This window comes from Rattus norvegicus, chromosome 11 (genome assembly GCF_021556685.1).
Source record: "Rattus norvegicus strain SHRSP/BbbUtx chromosome 11, alternate assembly SHRSP_T2T, whole genome shotgun sequence".
Classification (NCBI taxonomy): Eukaryota; Metazoa; Chordata; class Mammalia; order Rodentia; family Muridae; genus Rattus; species Rattus norvegicus.
This window is the reverse complement of record NC_141544.1, coordinates 36,785,584-36,795,477: the sequence shown is the minus strand read 5'-3', so window position 1 is coordinate 36,795,477 and position 9,894 is coordinate 36,785,584.

Here is a 9,894-nt window from a genome sequence, read left to right as displayed (position 1 = left end):
GAAATAAAGGCTGCTGAAGAAAATGGATCACTATGATCAGGATTGAAATTTTATAGCCACTTCCTCTTGTTCTCTTCGTGCTGCATGTAAATATGTTGTGACCAGCAGCATTCACCATATGCTGTCATACATCCCCTCTCACCTGTTAATTGACACTGTTTTAACCAAAAGAACTCTTCTCTTCCTAAAGTTGCCTCTTGTCATGTATTCAGTTGTAGCAATAAGAATTATAACCAATACTCTTCTATACTAAAATGCATAACTGTCCTATGCTTGAATACTGACTTTTATTAAAGACTTATCAGAAAATTTATTAAGTTCTATGGATTTACTTAAACTTATTGATATGATTATTTAAAATCAATACAAAGATTATAAACTAGGACATACCGAAAGAGAGCATAAAATAGTGGCAAACTATGTGTATCTTCATTGAAAAATTCCTTTCATGTAGTATATTTCTTTTGTTTACTAGGATAAATGAGAATCTTGATGTAGACTCCATTGGCATATAACTATCATCAAGTAGCCCATGATTTGAAAATACTTTTAAGCAAGTATACTTCACCTTAAATAATAGCATATCTCATAGTTAACTGGTTAAAGAAATATTCAGTCCTCTATTATTCCTAGAAAATAAGCTGGTATAGAGTACACCCTTCACTTGAAAGACAGGTTCAGTAGTGGTTAAAGTGAAATTCCTCTTCAGTTTTTATTTCCAACAGTCTTAACTATTTGAATATATGAGGCCTCAGGAGAACTCCAGAAGAAAAAATTTAAATAAAACTGAAAGTAGTTTTGTCTCCAGTGTCAAAAAATATACACTGAAAAATTTGCAATAATCTCTTGTATACTAAGAAGTTCTTGCACAGTGGAGTCTCAAATAGAAACTTTCAAGAACTTTTAATGAATGCTGAGACTAGAGTGAGGAAAGAATGGGTTTCTGTGCTTTACTGGCATTGCTGGAAAGTGTCTTGAATTGCTGATGTCATATTTGATGAGTGTCTCTCAACAGGCAGCAGAGTTCTGAACTACTCTAAAAAAGGGACATGGAAAAGAGAGCTGATCTCTGAGTACATCTGAGTATCTCCAAGTTTTATTCTAGAAGCTTCTATGGTAGACTTTAAATTTGTTTGTCCATGATTCCTTGTGCTTGTATTGAATTAAAGTTTTTCTTTGTCAAAGAACCATGGGTCTGAAACTTGAGAAAATTTTTAAAAATTTTTATTTCTGGTTCTCAATATAGAGATTTCAAACTCTAGTACAGGAATATAATTTGTGGGTTTCAAATATTTTCAACTTACTTGAAAATGTTATCCATTTTTAGGATTAGATTAAACATACAAATTCTTAACTTGAAGGAAATCTCAAGAGAGCTTTCAAAGCGATTTCAATGTTATCAACTTTTTCCTTTGATGACTACAACATCGGGGTTTTCTTGGGCTTTTGATTCTTTTAGTCTGAACTAGTACATTTCAAATTTTGTCCCCCTTCTCAGTGTCTCCAACCCTTTGCCTCTAAGAGGATGCTCCTCTTCCCACTCACTCACTTCTGTTTCACTCCTCTAGTACCTCCCTAAGGGGAGGGAGAGAGTAGGCAGAGGGAAAAAGATGGTGGGGGGAGGATCTGGGTATGGGAAGAGACAAGAGAGAAGCCTAGAGGATCAGAAGAAAGAATACAAATATGTAGCCATGGGGGTGAGGAATAGACAGAACCACTAGAAAGACCCAGACTCCAGGGAAGCTAGAGGTTTCCAGGATCCAATGGGGATGGCATTATCCAAAATATCCAACAGAGGGACCATAGAACCTGAAAAGACCACCTCCAGTAGATAGTCATGGCCCCCAGTTGAGGGATGGTGCCACCCACGCATCTCAAAATTTTAACCCAGTATTATTCCTGTCTAAAGGACACCACAACTATTAGTATTACCAAGGTTCATAAAACATCAAGATAGAGGGTCAAAAAGATTTTAAGTGCCCTCTGATGGGCATCATATGACTGATGCATTCATGAACTTGCATCAAAGGTGGTCACCCATACAGTCTCTGCACAAGATCAAGTCAACCAAAATTCTGGAATAGTTTGGGAGATGTTCCTGCTCTGGGAAGGATAATCGCTTTTTGATTTTCTTTGTTTTTTAAATGTATGACCACTGGTAGACTTATAACTCTTCAGTAGGTCCCAAACACATGTACATATGCATAGCACTAATTGACACAGTCAATTACAAACAGGAATGCACGAATATGAAAGGGAAAGATTTTGGAGAGACCTGAAAAGATTGGAGTAGAAACATGACAGGTAGATAGATTCATATTTCATTGTACACATTCTTGAAATTCTCAAAGACAAAGACATATTAAATTATTGTATTATGATATTAAAATTATAATATAATTAAAATATTATATTTTGTATTTTAAATATGCTCCCCACAAAAATGTAAAGTATGTGCCATTTGGCTTCATTTGTTTGTTCTAAAATGAATATATACATTCATAGTACATAAATATTAAGATGTTATTTGTTAAGGAAATAGAAAAATAAAATGAAAGTGGTTGGGTTGGGGATTTAGCTCAGTGGTAGAGCGCTTGCCTAGCAAGCACAAGGCCCTGGGTTCGGTCCCCAGCTCCGAAAAAAAGAAAAAAAAAAAAAAAAAAAGAAAGTGGTTTCTACATTACAAAAAAATACATCTACGTATGGATACCTATTTCTTGAATATGGTATTTGGGATATAGTAATCATCAGAAATTGCTTAAATGTAGATATATCTACTAGCAACTGTCATATTCAAAATGATCCCTATAAGTCCCATGGAAAGCTCCAAACAATCCAGGCAAAGAAAATAGGTTGTTGTTCTATCCAAACTGACAGCAAGGAGCTATTGGTGAAGACAACACACACAGCTCACTGGGCATGGAAAGGGTGAGTTTTAACTTAAACTTTCTAGTGTCTTTAGTAAAGGCAGTCTTCAGGAATACAAAACAAAACAAAAACCAACATAAAACAAAAAAACGATAAACACCATCAGAGCCTTAAAAACTTTGGTCCACAATATACCCTGCCTATAAAATATGCTAGGGCCGGGGTGGCAAAAAGCTTATGGGACTAATAAACAATGCTCAATTTTACTTAAGGTCCACTCCATGAGATAAAACCCATACCTGATATTACTTGGTGTCTTAGTCAGGGTTTGAATTCTTGCACAAAACATCATGACCAAGAAGCAAGTTGGGCAGGAAAGGGTTTCTTCAGCTTATACTTCCACATTGCTGTTCATTGCTAAAGGAAGTCAGGACAGGAACTCACAAAGGGCAGGAACTTAGAAGAACTGAGCTGATGCAGAAGCCATGGAGGGTGCTGCTTACTGGCTTGCTTCCCCTGGCTTGCTCAGCTTGCTTTTTTTTATAGAACCCAGGAGTACCAGTCCAGGGTTAGCACTGCCCACAATGGGCCCTCCCTCCCTTGATCATTCATTGAGAAAATGCTTTACAACTGGATCTCACGGAGGCATTTCCTCAATGGGGGCTAATTTACCTGTGATATCTCCACTTTGAGTCAAGTTGACACACAAAATCAGCTAGTAGACTTGAGTATCCAGGAACCAGAGTCTACATAGCCTAGAGACCTAGGGTAAAACCAAAGACTATGGGCTTAAAAACCAAAAACTAGTGATCTGAAAAAAAAGCAATAAAATGACTCCTAAAGATATTCTGCTATACCCATAGATCAGTGCCTTATATAGCCATCACCTGAGAAGCTTCCTACTGCAGAATATAGTAACAAATGCAGAGACATACAGCTAGACATTATGTAGCAAGAGAAAACTTGACACACAGAGATCCAATTGAGATGTATCCATCTTATCTATCCCCTGAGAGTTCAGAGAACCTATTGAAAGAGGAAGCAGAAAGAATGTAAAACTCAGAGGACATAGAGGACGCCAAAAGTACAAAGTCCTCTGCATCATTTGAGCAAATCTCATATCATCTCAGAGACTGAAGCAGCATGCAGAGGGCTTACATGGGTTAGAACCAAGTACTCTTTGTATATGTTATAGATTTCAGTTTAGTATTTTATAGGAGTTTTGAGTATGTTAAAGAGGAGGTCTTTGATTCTTGTACTTTTTCTTGAGTCTCTTTGGGTTCTATTAATTTGTCTTATCTAACTTCAATGTGATAGTTTTTGTTCTAGTTTATTATATTTTATTTTGTAATGTTCTGTAGTTATCGTTTAGAAACCTGTTACTTTCTCATGAGAGACAGAAAAGTTGTGGACACAAATGGTAGGGAAGATGGAGAGGAGCTAAAGTAAGAAAGGGAAAAGTAATCAGTATATAGTATGTGACAACATTTTAATAAAAGGGGAAAATAAATAAAATAAAATTTCTGTCTGTTAGAGACATAATACATACAATTTATTGGCAGGATTAATATAGTAAATATATTACTATATATTAATATAGTAAATTGGTCATAGTGAAGTCAATCTACAGATTCAATGCAAGCCCCATCAAAATTTCAACTCAATACTTCATAGAGTAAAAAAGAGAAATTTGCAAATTCATTTGTAATAACAAAAAATCCAGGACATCAAAAAGCATTAATAAAAGAATTTCTAGGGGAATCACCATCCCCAACCTCAAGCTCTACTACAGAGCAATAGTAATAAAAACTGTATGGTATTGGCACAGAGACAGGCAGGTAGATCAATGGAATAGAATTGAAGACCCAGAAATGAACCCACATACCTCTGGTCACTTGATCTTTGACAAAGGAGCTAAAACCATCTAGTGGAAAAAAGATAGCATTTTCAACAAATGGTTCTGGTTCAACTGGAGGTCAGCATGCAGAAAAATGGATGCACCTCCGGAACCTGAGGGAAACAGAACGGATAAACAGTTCTCTGCACCCAAATCCCGTGGGAGGGAGAGCTGAACCTTCAGAGAGGCAGACAAGCCTGGGAAACCAGAAGAGACTGCTCTCTGTGCACACATCTCAGACGCCAGAGGAAAACACCAAAGGCCATCTGGAACCCTGGTGCACTGAAGCTCCCGGAAGGGGCGGAACAGGTCTTCCTGGTTGCTGCCGCTGCAGAGAGCCCGTGGGCAGCACCCCACGAGCGAACTTGAGCCTCTGGACCACAGGTAAGACCAACTTTTCTGCTGCAAGAAAGCTGCCTGGTGAACTCAAGACACAGGCCCACAGGAACAGCTGAAGACCTGTAGAGAGAAAAAACTACACGCCCGAAAGCAGAACACTCTGTCCCCATAACTGACTGAAAGAGAGGAAAACAGGTCTACAGCGCTCCTGACACACAGGCTTATAGGACAGTCTAGCCACTGTCAGAAATAGCAGAACAAAGTAAAACTAGAGATAATCTGATGGCGAGAGGCAAGCGCAGGAACCCAAGCAACAGAAACCAAGACTACATGGCAACATCGGAGCCCAATTCTCCCACCAAAACAAACATGGAATATCCAAACACACCAGAAAAGCAAGATCTAGTTTCAAAATCATATTTGATCATGATGCTGGAGGACTTCAAGAAAGACATGAAGAACTCCCTTAGAGAACAAGTAGAAGCCTACAGAGAGGAATCGCAAAAATCCCTGAAAGAATTCCAGGAAAACACAATCAAACAGTTGAAGGAATTAAAAATGGAAATACAAGCAATCAAGAAAGAACACATGGAAACAACCCTGGATATAGAAAACCAAAAGAAGAGACAAGGAGCTGTAGATACAAGCTTCACCAACAGAATACAAGAGATGGAAGAGAGAATCTCAGGAGCAGAAGATTCCATAGAAATCATTGACTCAACTGTCAAAGATAATGTAAAGCGGAAAAAGCTACTGGTCCAAAACATACAGGAAATCCAGGACTCAATGAGAAGATCAAACCTAAGGATAATAGGTATAGAAGAGAGTGAAGACTCCCAGCTCAAAGGACCAGTAAATATCTTCAACAAAATCATAGAAGAAAACTTCCCTAACCTAAAAAAAGAGATACCCATAGACATACAAGAAGCCTACAGAACTCCAAATAGATTGGACCAGAAAAGAAACACTTCCCGTCACATAATTGTCAAAACACCAAACGCACAAAAGAAAGAAAGAATATTAAAAGCAGTAAGGGAAAAAGGTCAAGTAACATATAAAGGGAGACCTATCAGAATCACACCAGACTTCTCGCCAGAAACTATGAAGGCCAGAAGATCCTGGACTGATGTCATACAGACCCTAAGAGAACACAAATGCCAGCCCAGGTTACTGTATCCAGCAAAACTCTCAATTAACATTGAAGGAGAAACCAAGATATTCCATGACAAAACCAAATTTACACAATATCTTTCTACAAATCCAGCACTACAAAGGATAATAAATGGTAAAGCCCAACATAAGGAGGCAAGCTATACCCTAGAAGAAGCAAGAAACTAATCGTCTTGGCAACAAAACAAAGAGAATGAAAGCACACAAACATAACCTCACATCCAAATATGAATATAACGGGAAGCAATAATCACTATTCCTTAATATCTCTCAATATCGATGGCCTCAACTCCCCAATAAAAAGACATAGATTAACAAACTGGATACGCAACGAGGACCCTGCATTCTGCTGCCTACAGGAAACACACCTCAGAGACAAAGACAGACACTACCTCAGAGTGAAAGGCTGGAAAACAACTTTCCAAGCAAATGGTCAGAAGAAGCAAGCTGGAGTAGCCATTCTAATATCAAATAAAATCAATTTCCAACTAAAAGTCATCAAAAAAGATAAGGAAGGACACTTCATATTCATCAAAGGAAAAATCAACCAAGATGAACTCTCAATCCTAAATATCTATGCCCCAAATACAAGGGCACCTACATACGTAAAAGAAACCTTACTAAAGCTCAAAACACACATTGCACCTCACACAATAATAGTGGGAGATTTCAACACCCCACTCTCATCAATGGACAGATCATGGAAACAGAAATTAAACAGTGATGTAGACAGACTAAGAGAAGTCATGAGCCAAATGGACTTAACGGATATTTATAGAACATTCTATCCTAAAGCAAAACGATATACCTTCTTCTCAGCTCCTCATGGTACTTTCTCCAAAATTGACCATATAATTGGTCAAAAAACGGGCCTCAACAGGTAAAGAAAGATAGAAATAATCCCATGCGTGCTATCGGACCACCACGGCCTAAAACTGGTCTTCAATAACAATAAGGGAAGAATGCCCACATATACGTGGAAATTGAACAATGCTCTACTCAATGATAACCTGGTCAAGGAAGAAATAAAGAAAGAAATTAAAAACTTTTTAGAATTTAATGAAAATGAAGATACAACATACTCAAACTTATGGGACACAATGAAAGCTGTGCTAAGAGGAAAACTCATAGCGCTGAGTGCCTGCAGAAAGAAACAGGAAAGAGCATATGTCAGCAGCTTGACAGCACACCTAAAAGCTCTAGAACAAAAAGAAGCAAATACACCCAGGAGGAGTAGAAGGCAGGAAATAATCAAACTCAGAGCTGAAATCAACCAAGTAGAAACAAAAAGGACCATAGAAAGAATCAACAGAACCAAAAGTTGGTTCTTTGAGAAAATCAACAAGATAGATAAACCCTTAGCCAGACTAACGAGAGGACACAGAGAGTGTGTCCAAATTAACAAAATCAGAAATGAAAAGGGAGTCATAACTACAGATTCGGAGGAAATTCAAAAAATCATCAGATCTTACTATAAAAACCTATATTCAACAAAACATGAAAATCTTCAGGAAATGGACAATTTCCTAGACAGATACCAGGTATCGAAGTTAAATCAGGAACAGATAAACCAGTTAAACAACACCATAACTCCTAAGGAAATAGAAGCAGTCATTAAAGGTCTCCCAACAAAAAAGAGCCCAGGTCCAGACGGGTTTAGTGCAGAATTCTATCAAACCTTCATAGAAGACCTCATACCAATATTATCCAAACTATTCCACAAAATTGAAACAGATGGAGCCCTACCGAATTCCTTCTACGAAGCCACAATTACTCTTATACCTAAACCACACAAAGACACAACAAAGAAAGAGAACTTCAGACCAATTTCCCTTATGAATATCGACGCAAAAATACTCAACAAAATTCTGGCAAACCGAATTCAAGAGCACATCAAAACAATCATCCACCATGATCAAGTAGGCTTCATCCCAGGCATGCAGGGATGGTTTAATATACGGAAAACCATCAACGTGATCCATTATATAAACAAACTGAAAGAACAGAACCACATGATCATTTCATTAGATGCTGAGAAAGCATTTGACAAAATTCAACACCCCTTCATGATAAAAGTCCTGGAAAGAATAGGAATTCAAGGCCCATACCTAAACATAGTAAAAGCCATATACAGCAAACCAGTTGCTAACATTAAACTAAATGGAGAGAAACTTGAAGCAATCCCACTAAAATCAGGGACTAGACAAGGCTGCCCACTCTCTCCCTACTTATTCAATATAGTTCTTGAAGTTCTAGCCAGAGCAATCAGACAACAAAAGGAGATCAAAGGGATACAGATCGGAAAAGAAGAAGTCAAAATATCACTATTTGCAGATGACATGATAGTATATTTAAGTGATCCCAAAAGTTCCACCAGAGAACTACTAAAGCTGATAAACAACTTCAGCAAAGTGGCTGGGTATAAAATTAACTCAAATAAATCAGTTGCCTTCCTCTATACAAAAGAGAAACAAGCCGAGAAAGAAATTAGGGAAACGACACCCTTCATAATAGACCCAAATAATATAAAGTACCTCGGTGTGACTTTAACCAAGCAAGTAAAAGATCTGTACAATAAGAATTTCAAGACACTGAGGAAAGAAATTGAAGAAGACCTCAGAAGATGGAAAGATCTCCCATGCTCATGGATTGGCAGCATTAATATAGTAAAAATGGCCATTTTACCAAAAGCAATCTACAGATTCAATGCAATCCCCATCAAAATACCAATCCAATTCTTCAAAGAGTTAGACAGAACAATTTGCAAATTCATCTGGAATAACAAAAAACCCAGGATAGCTAAAGCTATCCTCAACAATAAAAGGACTTCAGGGGGAATCACTATCCCTGAACTCAAGCAGTATTACAGAGCAATAGTGATAAAAACTGCATGGTATTGGTACAGAGACAGACAGATAGACCAATGGAATAGAATTGAAGACCCAGAAATGAACCCACACACCTATGGTCACTTGATTTTTGACAAAGGAGCCAAAACCATCCAATGGAAAAAAGATAGCATTTTCAGCAAATGGTGCTGGTTCAACTGGAGGTCAACATGTAGAAGAATGCAGATCGATCCATGCTTATCACCCTGTACAAAGCTTAAGTCCAAGTGGATCAAGGACCTCCACATCAAACCAGACACACTCAAACTAATAGAAGAAAAACTAGGGAAGCATCTGGAACACATGGGCACTGGAAAAAATTTCCTGAACAAAACACCAATGGCTTATGCTCTAAGATCAAGAATCGACAAATGGGATCTCATGAAACTGCAAAGCTTCTGTAAGGCAAAGGACACTGTGGTTAGGACAAAACGGCAACCAACAGATTGGGAAAAGATCTTTACCAATCCTACAACAGATAGAGGCCTTATATCCAAAATATACAAAGAACTCAAGAAGTTAGACCGCAGGGAAACAAATAACCCTATTAAAAAATGGGGTTCAGAGCTAAACAAAGAATTATCAGCTGAGGAATGCCGAATGGCTAAGAAACACCTATAGAAATGTTCAACATCTTTAGTCATAAGGGAAATGCAAATCAAAACAACCCTGAGATTTCACCTCACACCAGTGCGATTGGCTAAGATCAAAAACTCAGGTGACAGCAGATGC